At 43.8% G+C, this 14,962-nt stretch overlaps 1 pseudogene; it reads left to right on the top strand.

Moving 5' to 3' along the window:
- Window positions 1–795: 795 nt before the first annotated feature.
- Window positions 796–14,962, top strand: part of LOC123076255 (inactive LRR receptor-like serine/threonine-protein kinase BIR2) — a 32,702-nt pseudogene continuing 18,535 nt past the window's right edge.

Raw genomic sequence — 14,962 nt, 5'->3', positions numbered from 1 at the left:
AGACGGGTGTCAATAAAGTTGATCTGCATCTGACATGCTGACACTCGTCCTGTTGCCTCCCCTTAGGACGCCTTGCCGCTCGACACCTAATATTGACAAGCCATCATCTGGTCGATGAGGTGGAGCGGCTGAAGGGTGAGAGGGAGAACTTTCCGGCAAGGAGCTTGCTGGGTCTGGGCTTGTCGGGACGAAGCTTGCCGGCAATTGGAGTCTTGATCTTCAGTACTAACATTGTACTTTTCGATCACCCGCCTGGAGGTCTTCTTCACGGTCTTGGTGCCCAAGTATTGAGACTTGGGTTGAGCTATCCTCTGGCAAGCCCTTGTCATCCTGAAGGCTGCAACTGCTTGTGCAAAGGTCTAGGGTACTAAAGGACCCCTATTTTAGTACATCGACAGGAGCCCGCGGGCCTGGGCCATACACGCATGCGAGGTGTCATTGGGCTAGGCCCAAATATTGCACATGCACGCGTGGCAGAGAATAACTGTTGTAATCTTCTCTGTTACCACGCCCCCACGACGCGCATTAAACGCAGAACGTGGGAGAGGTGGAACGAAACAGTTGCTAGGGGTAGTGCGCCTGAAAAGTGCAGCCACGTAGGACGAAAAAGAGCCAACCTCCGCGCCTTCCCCATAAAGAGGAAACCACGAGAGGCACTGCTCAATTACCCCCCCTTCGCTTCCAATCTAGCGGTCGCCTCCTTCATCTTCTTGCTCGCGCAAGAACAAAGCACTCTGCTCCTTTTCACCGTCGCTCCACCGCGCCATTCCTCAATCCTCCGTCTCTGCATTCGCCATGGTCCCAAAGAGATCGAAGAAGGCGCTGGACCTAGAGGCGGAGAAGAAGAAGCTTGAGAGGGAGAGGCAGCGGCGGGAGAACACCGTCTTTCCACCGGTGCTGCCGGCCGACGATCTGACCAATGGATATTCGTACGTCTGGTCGAGCAAGACCGACAATCATCCGGCTACAGAAGTCCTTCCGGGGTTGGCTGGTCCAGCGGACAACTAGTTCCACTTCTTTGCCGGGTATTTCTATGGCGGGCTCTGCCCGCCCTTCTCAGAATTTTTTCGTACAGGTCATGCAGTCCTACGGATTTCACTTGCTAGATTTCGCTCCCAATGCTATCAGCTACATGTCCATTTACGCACACCTCTACGAGAACTTCCTGGGGATGGCACCCAATCTTAATCTGTTCCGGCACTTCTTCATCCCCTGAATCGAGAACGACGCTCTCTCCGGGAGTGTCACTTGGATTCAAAGAACGCGGATGAAGGAGCACTATCTTGAGGGAAAACTGCACACCAAATGGAACGAGTGAAGGGCAGATTGGTGTTGGATCAAACAAGACTAGCAAGATGAAATTTGTAACACCCCGATTTTCGACCCTTTCTTTTTCTTTTTGATTTATTTGGTTTTTGAACTAATTTTTCTTTTGGAGCGGTTCTATGGACTTGAAACCTGGGAGATCTTTATTTCTTTCTTCTCCCAAGAGGTTCACCATTCCCAAATCTATCCCAAGATCATGCCATTTCTAATCTAGCCCAACCCAAAATTCTTTTTCTTGGGAATATTCCTTTTTCTATTAAAGGAATAACCCTGTTTGCTCTAGGTTGTGAAGCAACCTATATTTCTGCCTTGCCATTTATTCCCAAATAATTCTCATAAAGTCTTTGGACAATATGTTCCACAAATATGTCGAAACCCTTCCTTGCCCATTTCAAAAATAATTCAGGAATATTCATTTTTCATTCTGTCCAGAATGTCACTTTTGTCAAGGAAGTGCCATTTATCTTTTCTTGATTGCTCCCAAACTTTTTGGGCACTCTTTCCTATCCAAATAATTACCACATGACAAAATTCAGCTCCATTTGGCGAGTGAATCTTCCTCACCAAATTTTCAAAGTTTCTGTCCAGAGAGAAGCTTTGATAAGGAAGTACTAACTACGATTATCCAAATGAGTTGAAATTTTGCAAGCTCCTTCACATGCTCAAACAATCCATCTCCACCAAATTTCAGCCACATCCAATTGTCTATGTGTGCACACCATCCAATCTTTGTTTGTGGTGATATTTCCAGTTTGTGAAGCAACTATATTTTATATTGCTAAAAATTTACCAGAGCATTATCCTACCTATATAATCTCTCTCCACCAAATTTGGGCTCATTCCAGCAAGGCCATATCCCTCCATAATTTTCTCAAGTTTCTGGATAGAGAAGACCACTGTGAATGAAGTACCATTTTGGCAAGTCCAAATGGTATGCAATTTTTACAGCATCTTCTTATGTCCATATCATCTTGATCTACCAAATTTCAGCCCAATTCAACACTCCATGTGAGTGCCTCATCTAAATCAAGTTTCTGGACCCTATTTGTCAGTTATGAAGCAACTATGTTGAATTGTGGTCCAAATCATCTCAAACTTCACAGGACTGTAGTCCTTCCTACCCTAACCCTCTTTGACATCTGCTCTACCTTGTTACCGCTCTCCTTTTACCACAGAGGTATGCCCAAGTTTGCTTCAGCAAACTTTCCTTGATACCTCCCATCCATCCAGAGCTCCTTTTGTTGAGCTATCATCTCAGGAGGGTCCAAGGATGCAAGGACAACACCTGAGACATCTCTTCCCTGGTTCTCGTGCCCTCACCTCGCCATGCCACGTGGTGACCGCATTGTTAGCATGCCTGTGCGTGCGCTTTATGCGTTGGATCGAGTCTTCACAGCGGCGTTCGCGCGTCCCCTGTTGTCGCCCACCCTCCTCCTTCTTCCACCTCGCCCCCTGGACCCCTCCCCCTCCTGTAGCTCCCTCGTCGGCGCGAGCCGCCGCATGCACGTGGGTGCACAGTGCGCTGACATCCCCTATGCACGCCTGTCTTTCCTCCGAGCCCTTGGCTCCATCTTCTGCTCCGGTGGACCTCCCCGACCCTTCACCCATCATCGCCCAAGCTTGCCCGACCGCCCACGCGTCCGCGGTTCGCCAGATCTCCGGCCATGCGTCGAGGACGTCCTGCAGATGGTGACCAACGACCCTGGCTATTTAAGCCATCCCCGACCCCGTCCGACCTCACCACTCACCTCTTCCCTCTCCTAATCGCCCCCTAGCTGTTGTAGGGTGGAACCCTAGATGGAGATCTTTTCACACTTGGAGGAGAGAAGAGGATGAACACAAGAACACAAAGAGGAAATTCACTCAAACAAAGACCCAATAACACATCCACTAGAATAGCAAACACATGATATCCACAAGTATACAAGAACAATCCAAGGAAACAAGCACAAAGGTAAGGTTCTTCCCACTCCTAAGGAGGTGAGGTCTTGTTGATAATCTTCTCCAAAGAGGAGGTCTTGAAATCCACTTGGGATCCTCTCCTAAGAGGTCTTGATCTCCAAGAGGAGTGGTAGAAGGAGCAAAGCTCTAACAATGTCTCACATATACTTTGCTAACCCTAACAAATGTCTTAGACCCGAAATATATAGCTAGTGGGAAGAAGGGGATGACTTGGGAGGCACGAAAGGGCATCCACGGTCGAAGCTTGGGAGGCCCATGCGCGCGGGGTAAGTTGGGCCCGTGCGCACGGGGGTCCCATGTGCATGGTAGACGCCCGTGTGCATGGGGTCTAGAGGCCATGCGCACATGGTCGTGTGTCTCAACTACAAAAGCTCTCTGGATAGCCTATGGGCACGGGGTCTGGGGGCCCGTGCGCACGAGGTCTCCTAGGAGGTGATTTTTTCATCTTCTTCAGCTTCTTCTCCTTCCTCGAGGCCTTAGGGGTGCTTCACCTCCTCCTTTGGGGTGTCCCTTAGTTGCTTGGTTGCGTTGGTCTTCGTACCTAATGACACATAGCATATTTTGGTGAGGTAGCAACCAAGTTCCATTCATGTCCATGTCTATCTCAAGTAAGAGTTGGTTCACCTCGGTTTCTATGGCGCATGCTCGAGCTCTTGTCATGGGTCCACGTGGTGCTTGATGTGGTGGTGTAGGGTCCATGGGGATGATGGAAGGATGCTCCACATCATCTCCCCCCCTTGGGAGAGATCCGTCCTCGGATCGTGATCTTCATCACCATGGTATGGGGCCAAGTCCTTGACGTTGAAGATGCCGCTTATGTTATACTTGTCGCGTGGGATGTCGATCTTGTAGGCGTCATTATTTTAGCGTGATAGCACCTTGAAGGGTCCATCCGCTCATGGTAGTAGCTTGGATTTGCGCTCGTTGGGGAAGCAGTCCTTGCGAAGATGTAGCCATACTAGATCGCTCGATTGGAACACCATGGGGGTCTTGTTGATGTTGAGCTTGGTGGTGAGGCGGTGTACTTGACGCTCGATCGTGGCCCTTGTATCTTCATGCACCTTCTTGAGATAACTTGCTGATAGAGGCGAGGATGTCCCGATCTTTCGATGAGATGATAACTATCGATTTGGTGGAGTCGACTTTGACGATCCGACTACAAACGTGCACGATGTTGCGCCTTAGCAATCGCTAAACCAATCTCCAGAGGTTACCGACGATGCCGGAAGCACGATCAGCCTGACCACGAAGGTCTATGATGAGGACATGATTACCTTGGATACGACCAAAAATATTGCATACATGCATATTTGTCAGGTGATTTCTAGTGCAAACTATTCAATAATCTATTTATGTTATCCAGAACAAAAATACTTCACACACTTTTGTGTTTTGTCTAATTGCAGGTGTATGGGACATTTGTACAATCCACATATGAAGATAGGGGAAAAGGAGAAGTTTAGGTTCTGTTCAAAAAGTCCTCTCACGTCAATTTTGGGCCAAGAGAAGAAAGAGTCCAAGTCTCTCACGTTCTGGATTCAGATTCGGACTGCACAGACATACCTGAATCAAAACGCCAACAACTTTTTCATACAGACTCCGAATTGGGTGATTCTTTTTTTATTGGAAACTAGATTTCGTGCTCTTTCCAACCCAATTGGATTCACCTTTAAATTCGTCCGGAGCATTGAGTTATGGTCGAAACAATCTGACGTTGCACCAGAATCCGAGTCAAACTACAAGTCCAAAGGTGTTGCATCACCTCCACTTGGGCCCATGAGCCTTGTACGACCTAGGGTTGGTTTTAGGCTGCCTTGAGACGTCCTCCCACCTCCTTGGCCGCCACCCCTTGCTCATATATAAGTAGATCCATCTAGTAGCTTTTTCCTTGGGATTTGTTTAGTTAAAAGTTAGCCATTGCAACTTCGTGTATTTCGTTTGTGTCCAACGACCAGACCAAGACCGCTTACGGATCCCCACCACTATCAATACTTCATATATATTCGCAATATTCAGATTGCATTATCATATTCTTGCTCGTTCTTCGATTGCTTGCAGGAATAGACCTTTGTGGTCAGGCTGATCGTGCTTCCAGCATCGTCAGTAACCTCAGGAGATTGGTTTAGCAATTGATAAGGCGCAACGTCGTGCACGTTTGTAGTCGGATCGTCAAAGTCGTCTCCACCAAATCGATAGTTATCATCTCATCGAAAGATCGGGACACCCTCGCCTCTATCAGTCTATTCCTGCAAGCAATCGAAGAATGAGCAAGAATATGATAAAGCAATCTGAATATTGCGAATATATATGAAGTATTGATAATGGTGGGGATCCGTAAGCGGTCTTGGTCTGGTCGTTGGACACAAACGAAGTACACGAAGTTGCAATGGCTAACTTTTAACTAAACAAATCCCAAGAAAAAAGCTACTAGATGGATCTACTTATTTAGGAGCAAGGGGTGGCGGCCAAGGAGGTGGGATGACGTCCCAAGGCAGCCTAAAACAAACCCTAGGTCGTACAAGGCTCATGGGCCCAAGTGGAGGTGATGCAACACCTTTGGACTTTGTTGTTTGACACGGATTCTGCTGCAGCGTCAGATTGTTTCGTCCATATCTCAATGCTCCGGACGTATTTAAAGGTGAATCCAATTGGGTTGGAAAGAGGACGAAATCTACTTTCCAACAAAAAACGAATCACCCAATTCGGAGTCCGTATGAAAAAGTTATTGGCGTTTTGAGTCAGGTATGTCTATGCAGTCCAAATCTGAATCCAGAACGTGAGAGACTTGGACTCTATCTTCTCTTGGCCCAAAAGTGACGTGACATGACTTTTTGAACAGAACCTAAACTTCTCCTTTTGCCTTATCTTCATATGTGGATTGTACAAATGTCCCATACACCTGCAATTAGACAAAACACAAAAGTGTGTGAAGTATTTTTGTTCTGGATAACATAAATAGATTATTGAATAGTTTACACTAGAAATCACATGACAAATATGCATGTATGCAATATTTTTGGTCGTATCAAAGGTAGTCATGTCCTCGTCATTCTCCCCTTCTTGAAAATAAAGCCGTCCTCGGCGTTGCTTAATCTGAAATGTGGCTAACAAAAGAGACAAGGTGTACATGTTGTATATGTATATGTCATCCATTTTTACTTCCCGTGGATTTTGCACATATGACACATGTATACATGAGTAACTTTCATAGTTAATAAAATATAAAGCCAAAATATTATCACAAGAAGTAGAAGGCATGAAAGTATTGCAACTCAATTTGCACATATAAGTGAAGCTCTTATTCATATGAAAAGATTGACAATATTCATTATTAAACCATCCCAACATTGGTGAATAAACCTTACTTGCATCAAATTTACATGCTACAACATGCTTAAATAAGCAAACATGCAATAAGTCATTTGCCACAGAATCATCACCAAGATTAGAGGTCATATCAAAATGATTAAACATTGGTTCTTTTGCATCAACAGTTAATTCGTTGGGTCCACTCAAAATTGTTGGTATTTCAGATGATTGTTCACATGACGCATTCATGACAGTAACATGATTCTCTAAAGTAGGTGATGCGCTCAAATCAATAGGTAACTCAACACATGATGTATTCAAGTTAACTAGGCATGCATCATTCTCATGTGAAGTTATATCATCAATACCTTTACAGTTACCTTGTCGCAAAGATGTAGCTGATGTAGGTACGGATGATGGCAATGTACCATACTCTTGAGATGATGTCGCGCTCACAATCTGAGGTGTGGCTGCTCTAGTAGGTGCAACGGTGGAGGAACCAAGCGGTGGTGGTGAGCATGAACTAGCATAGTAGTTGTTGTAGTCATCCAATGCATCCTCCTGTGACTGTCTCTCAAAGGTACAAGTACGAACATACATACCAGTAATGCAACGAGGAATATACTGAAATCGTGCCTGAATATCATGGTTCAAACCACCAAAAAATCTATTCATTGTATCATCCTCAGATTCTTCTATGTCACAATGATGCATATAAGATTTGAACTCTTGGTAGTAAGCATGAACAGTGTTGTTGCCTTGTTTAAATTGTTCAAATTTGCGAAGCAATTCACGACGATAGTAAGGAGGGAAAAATTGTTGTCTCATTACATCTTTCAAATCTTTCCAAGTTGTGGGTTGGTTATTAATGTTTTTCTTACAATGCACACTCCACCAAACAGAAGCAAAACGAGTAAATGCTCTAGTGGCAGCTCGTACTCGCTCAAGTTCAGAAAAGTCATGGTGACTAAAAACTTGTTCTAGTTCAAGCTCCCAAGCTAGATAAATAGCAGGATTAAATCTACCCTCAAATGACGATAAAGAGATAACCTGACCATGTGCTTGTGTGTGTTGTCCCAACTCTCGTGATGGTGAAGATGTGTCCGTCGTCCAAGAACGTCTATCTCCGGAACATGTCATGATTAGTAGAAACAAGAAACAAAATTCGAGAATAATGTTTCTATGAACTACTAGGATGTGGTTGTAAAGTGCTCGCAGTAAAGCAAATATCAATATCTTACAAGTTCTTACCAAGCAGCAGGTAGTGACAGGCAACCAGCAGTGTCAAATAACTCTGAAGGTTGTGTAAAGCGATTGCTAGGGGAACGTACGTATACACGGTGCAGAAATATGTGGAGCTGGGTTGGCTATATATGGTAGCAAAATATTAGCAATAATCAATTCAGAGATGCAATGTTGAATAAACGCTCAACGACGGTACTGTGCTGGTCCTAGGCTAGACCGGACTAGAGACGCGAGCCTAGAACACTAATGAGGTCACGGCGTAGCACAACTAGCATCAATGAAGGATACTAAGTAGCTCTAGACAGCAAGATATAAGTGAATATCACAACTGCAGTAAAGATAATAATGAAAAACAACTTCCAAGCAGGATATACAACAACTCTCTCTCCAACTTTCCTCTTGAAAAGTTTGAGCCAATTTTCTGATAATTTTTTTCAAAGGATGCTACTAAATCAAGCTTTCCAATGCAAAAAGAATCACTCAATTCCGAGTTGATATGAGGAGTCAAAGAATTCTGAAACTGGTTTGAAAAACTGGAATAAGCTGTGTCCGCGAACTTCGGAGGGCAAAAAGACCTATTTAGAAGACGATTTTGAGGTGTCAAATGTTGAACTAGTCTCTGCAACTATTTAGATGCGGCTCGTCGCTAGCTTTCATTTGAGTACTCGCGGAGCCAAAACGGACTTCGTATGAGGAAGTTATGCCTGTTTTACTGAACAGTGCACAAAACAGATTCCAATCCGAATTCAACTACGAGATTGAGTCTAGATAGATCAGATTTTTTTTCTTATCTCTTTTTTTTCCTCACACTTTTTTTCTTTTTCTTTCTCTCTTTTTTTCTCTGACTTCTTTTTCTTTTTTTCTCTCTTTTTTTTCTCTGTCTATCTTTCTCTCCCTCTTTCCAAGACAAACTAGATAAGATGCAGATTGGATCAAGCGAAGATGTGAACGACCTCAACTATGATTGTGACAATGAACTATGGGTAGCACGTGGTGGAAATTGATAGATGGTGTGGTGGACAGCGGAAGGGATAACGATGCAGCGGCGACGTGACTAATGTGAACAGAACTCGAAACTCTAAACGAACTAGATCCTAAGACCAGCAACTCGACACGACGATGCAACCGATAATTCAATAATGCAAATAATGAAAAGAAAATTGCAAAGGCTCAGACTGGCTTGGACTAAAGGATGAATAGATCTAACTTTTTTGTGGCTTTTTCTTGGACAATAGGTAAGAAAATAAATCTAATCTAGGGGAAACTGGAAATTCTCACCGAGCAACCTGAAAACTGATACCACTTGATAGAGGAGAGGGTGTCCCGATCTTTCGATGAGATGATAACTATCGATTTGGTGGAGTCGACTTTGATGATCCGACTACAAACGTGCACGACATTGCGCCTTAGCAATCGCTAAACCAATCTCCTGAGGTTACCGACGATGCCGGAAGCACGATCAGCCTGACCACGAAGGTCTATTCCTGCAAGCAATCGAAGAACGAGCAAGAATATGATAAAGCAATCTGAATATTGCGAATATATATGAAGTATTGATAATGGTGGGGATCCGTAAGCGGTCTTGGTCTGGTCGTTGGACACAAACGAAGTACACAAAGTTGCAATGGCTAACTTTTAACTAAACAAATCCCAAGAAAAAGCTACTAGACGGATCTACTTATATAGGAGCAAGGGGTGGCGGCCAAGGAGGTGGGAGGACGTCCCAAGGCAGCCTAAAACAAACCCTAGGTCGTACAAGGCTCATGGGCCCAAGTGGAGGTGATGCAACACCTTTGGACTTGTTGTTTGACTCGGATTCTGCTGCAGCGTCAGATTGTTTCGTCCATATCTCAATGCTCCGATGTATTTAAAGGTGAATCCAATTGGGTTGGAAAGAGGACGAAATCTACTTTCCAACAAAAAAAGAATCACCCAATTCGGAGTCCGTATGAAAAAGTTATTGGTGTTTTAAGTCAGGTATGTCTATGCAGTCCGAATCTGAATCCAGAACGTGAGAGACTTGGACTCTATCTTCTCTTGGGCCAAAAGTGACGTGACAAGACTTTTTGAACAGAACCTAAACTTCTCCTTTTGCCTTATCTTCATATGTGGATTGTACAAATGTCCCATACACCTGCAATTAGACAAAACACAAAAGTGTGTGAAGTATTTTTGTTCTGGATAACATAAATAGATTATTGAATAGTTTACACTAGAAATCACCTGAAAAATATGTATGTATGCAATATTTTTGGTCGTATCAAAGGTAGTCATGTCCTCATCACTTGCTCTTGCACTTGCGTCCATGTTCGCTCATTCTTGAAGCGGTAGAAGGAGGATGTCCAAGGGCGACAAAGGGTTGAAACCGTAGACGACCTTGAAGGGGGACTTGCTGGTAGTAGTGTCTTGCGCGGTTGTAGGCATACTCGGCGATGGGTAAGCACTCCTCCCACTCCTTAATGTTCTTCTTGATGAACACGGTAGGAGAGTAGATATCGTCCGGTTAGTGACTTCCGTTTGGCCATCGGTGTGGGGATGATAGGCCGTCGAGAATAGTAGATTGATGCCGAGCTTGGCACATAGTGTCTTCCAAAAGTAGCTTAGGAACTTGACGTCTCGGTCCGAAACAATTGTCCTTGGCACGCATGTAACCTCAAGATTTCCCTACAAAAAAGATTTGTAACATGTGAAACATCGTCTATCTTATTGCATGGGATGAAATGTGCCATTTTAGAGAATCGGTGCACAACAACAAATACAGAATCCTTTCCATTTTGAGCCCTAGGTAATCCGAGCACAAAATCCATGCTAATATCTTCCCATGGAAAATCCATGCTAATATCTTCCCGTGATTGATATGGAATCAGAAGTGGCATATGTAAACCATGAGATTGAGCTTTTGATTTAGCTTTGAGGCATGTAGAGCATCGGCTGGTGAAGCGTGCGATGTCGTGAAACATCTTGGGCCAAAAGTACTTGAAGAAGAGTGTGGCAAATGTCTTGTCGCGCGCGAAATGTCCCATATGTCCTCCGCCGTGAGCATCTTGCAAAAGTAACAAACGAGGAGACGACTCGGGTATACAAAGTTTGTCAGCGCGCATAAGGTAGCCATTGTTGAGGTAATAGTTCTACCAACAAGTGTTAGCAAGACATTTGGCATAAGGAATAGTAAACGAAGGATCATGTGCATATAGATCTTTAACATGCTCAAAGCCAATGACATACAATTTAAGTTGAGTAACTAACATGCACTTGCGGGAAAGAGCACCGCCACGACATTCTCTTTACCCTTAATGTACTTGATCACATAAGGAAAAGATTCAATAAATTCACTCCATTTAGCATGTCGTTTGTTCAACTTGGTTTGACCTTTAAGGTATTTAAGTGTCTCATGATTGGTATGTATGACAAATTCATGTGGGCGAAGGTAATGCTCCCAAACATGCAATACTCGCACTAAGGCATATAATTCTTTATCATAGATGGGATAATTAAGTTGAGCGCCGGAAAGTTTTTCGCTAAAGTATGCAATGGGTCACTTTTCTTGCATCAAAACTCCACCAATACAATTACCACTAGCATCACAATTGACTTTGAAAGTTTTATCAAAATTGGGTAAGGCAAGCAAAGGAGCATGAGTAAGCAAATTTTTAAGCTTGTGAAATGCGGTATCTTGGGATGGTCCCCAAGCAAAAGGTGCATTTTTCTTACTCAAGGTATGCAAAGGTGATGCAATAGTGCTAAAGTCCTTAACGAAACAACGATAGAATCCGGCTAAGCCAAGGAAGCTAAGCACTTGTTGCAAGTTGGTTGGTTGTGGCCAAATTTTAATGTCATCAATTTTAGCTTCATCTACGTGAACACCCTTAGAAGACACAACAAAACCCAGGAAAACAAGCTTGTCAACACCAAATGTGCGTTTCTCCATATTAGCATAAAGACACTCGTTTCTAAGAGTTTGCAAAATGGTCCTAAGATGAGTGACATGATCTTTCAGAGAATTGCTAAACACAAGTATATCATCAAAGTAGACCACGACAAATACACCAATGTATGGGCGAAGAACATAATGCATGACATGCATGAAAGTACCGAGTGCTTCTGATAAACCCATAGGCATGACTAACTACTCGTACAAGCCAAATTCAGTTTTAAACGCGGTTTTCCACTCAACACCTTGTTGAATGCGAATTTGGTAATAGCCACTTTTAAGATCAATTTTTGAGAAAATGGTGGCACCGCTAAGCTCATCGAGCATATCATCAAGGCGTGGAATGGAATGTCTGTAGCGAATGGTAATAGCGTTTACTGGGCGAAAATCAGAACACATGCGAAAACCACCATCTTTCTTAGGAACAAGAGTGACCGGAACGACACAAGGACTTAAGCTTTCACGTAATGTCCGTTGTCGATGAGTTGTTGTACTTTTCGTTGTATCTCCTTAGTTTCTTCGGGGTTGACGCATTGTGGAGCCTTGATTGGTAGGGGTGCGCCGGGGATGAGGTCGATCCGGTGCTCGATGCCTCATAGTGGAGGAAGGCCGTGAGGTAGCTCATTGATACGTCTCCATTGTATCTACTTTTCCAAACTCTTTTGCCCTTGTTTTGGACTCTAATTTGCATGATTTGAATGAAACTAACCCAGACTGACGCTGTTTTCAACAGAATTGCCTTGGTGTTATTTTTGTGCAGAAACAAAAGTTCACGGAGAATATTTTTGGAATTAATAAAAAATATTGGCGAAAGAATCAACCAGAGGGGACCCACCTGCTGTCCACAAGGGTGGAGGGCACGCCCTACCCCCCTGGGCGCGCCCCCTAGCTTGTGGGTCCCCTGGACCTCCACCGACCTCAACTCCAACTATGTATTCACTTTCGAGGAGAAAAAAATCAGAGAGAAGGATTCATTGCGTTTTACGATATGGAGCCGCCGCCACCTCCTGTTCTTCCTCGGGAGGGCAGAACTGGAGAGGGGGATCTGTCGCCATCATCATCACTAACCTTCCTCCATCACCAATTTCATGATACTCACCGCCGTGTGTGAGTAATTCCATCGTAGGCTTGCTGGATGGTGATGGGTGGGATGAGATTTATCATGTAATCGAGTTAGTTTTGTTAGGGTTTGATCCCTAGTATCCATTATGTCCTGAGATTGATGTTGCTATGAGTTTGCTATGCTTAATGCTTGTCACTAGGGCCCGAGTGCCATGATTTCAGATCTGAACCTATTATGTTTTCATAAATGTATTTGTGTTCTTGATCCTATCTTGCAAGTTGCAGACACCTATTACGAGTTATGATCCGCATAACCCAAGGTGACAATAATTGGGATTCTTTCCGGTGATTACCGTAGTATGAGGAGTTCATGTATTCACTAAGTGCTAATGCTTTGGTCCAGTTCTCTATTAAAAGGAGGCCTTAATATCCCTTAGTTTCCATTAGGTCCCCACAGCCATGGAAGGGTAGGACAAAAGATGTCATGCAAGTTCTTTTCCATAAGCACGTATGACTATGATAGAGGCGAAGGTGTCCCGATGTTTCGATGAGATAGCAATCGTTTTCTGTGGGAGTCGACTTTGACGATCCGACTACGAATGTGCGAAGACGTCGCGCCTTAGCAATCGCTAAACCAACTTCCGAGGGGTTATTGACCACGCCGGAGCATGATCAACCTGACCACGAGGGTCTATTTCCTGCGAGCAAAAGAAGAACAAGCAAGAAACTGAGATTGCAATCTGGATATTGCGAATAAAAGAGGAGAGCTTTATTAATGAAGATGGGGTTCTGTGACGCCTTTGTCTGGTCGTTGAACACAAACGAAGTACGCGAAGTTGCAGCTATGGAGAACTTTTAATCTAAACAAAACCCAAAGTCTAAACGATGCCCTAAGGGCTGTATATATGGAGGAGAGAGGGGGGAATTTCATGGCCCTTGGAGTAGGGGTCCGAAACATACCCTAACTCTTGTTTCCCCACACATACGGACTCTAAAAACTGCCTATAATCAAGTATTTCGAAATTACATGGGCCTGGCCCGAAAATAAGGTGATGCAGCACCTAGAATAGCCACTGGACAAAATTTATGAAGTGGCATCTTGTATACTTCGTCCAAGGCTTCATGCACTCATTATGGTGGCTTCAAAGTCCTGGAATCATCACTTGTAACTCCGTTCTTGTTCCCCTTGCGCATGCCATCATCTCCATGCTTGAACTTGCTCCAAGGTTCATCTTTCTTGTCCAAGCTAGGCCCTTCATTTGTAAGCAAAACAAATGTATCCAATTTAGGCAGCATCATATTCTCATGAACATTAGAATCGTTACCAAGAAACGAAAGTACCTGATAATTCAATTGGCGTGCGCGAGCTCTAGTAATTGGTCCAGTATGTATAGCAGCAGGGGCTGTGGGTGTAACAATGGTATTGATGTCCTCATCATCCTCCCCTTCTTGAAATGAAGTCGTCCTCAATGAAAGCTCATCTTCCTCACCCAAATAAGGCTTCAAATCTGCAATGTTAAAAGTGGGACTAACCCCGAAATCTGCAGGCAGCTCAAGTTTATATGCATTATCATTTATTTTATCTAACACCTTAAAAGGACCATCAGCACGTGGCATTAGCTTTGATTTGCGCAAATTAGGAAATCTATCCTTACGCAAATGTAACCAAACAAGATCTCCAGGTGCAAACACAACATGTTTTCTACCCTTATCTCCAGCAAGTTTATATTTAGCATTCATACGCTCAATGTTTTCCTTAGTTAACTCATGCATTTTTAAAATCAATTCAGCACGTTCTTTAGCATCAAAATTAACCTTCTCCAAAGATGGAAGAGGCAACAAATCAATAGGTGCACGAGGTAGGAAACCATACACAATATCAAAAGGGCACATCTTAGTAGTAGAATGCAATGAACGATTATAAGCAAATTCAATATGAGGCAAGCATTCTTCCCACATTTTCTTATTATTCTTCAAAACAGCCCTAAGCATAGTAGACAATGTTCTATTGACTTCTTCAGTTTGACCATCAGTTTGGGGGTGACAAGTAGTACTAAAAAGCAGTTTAGTCCCCAACTTAGCCCATAAACATCTCCAAAAGTGGCTAAGAAATTTAGTATCACGATC

Source organism: Triticum aestivum, chromosome 3D (genome assembly GCF_018294505.1).
Source record: "Triticum aestivum cultivar Chinese Spring chromosome 3D, IWGSC CS RefSeq v2.1, whole genome shotgun sequence".
In the NCBI taxonomy this organism is placed as follows: domain Eukaryota; kingdom Viridiplantae; phylum Streptophyta; class Magnoliopsida; order Poales; family Poaceae; genus Triticum; species Triticum aestivum.
The sequence above is the reverse complement of the archived record's forward strand: the minus strand, read 5'-3'. Positions and strand labels throughout refer to the sequence as shown.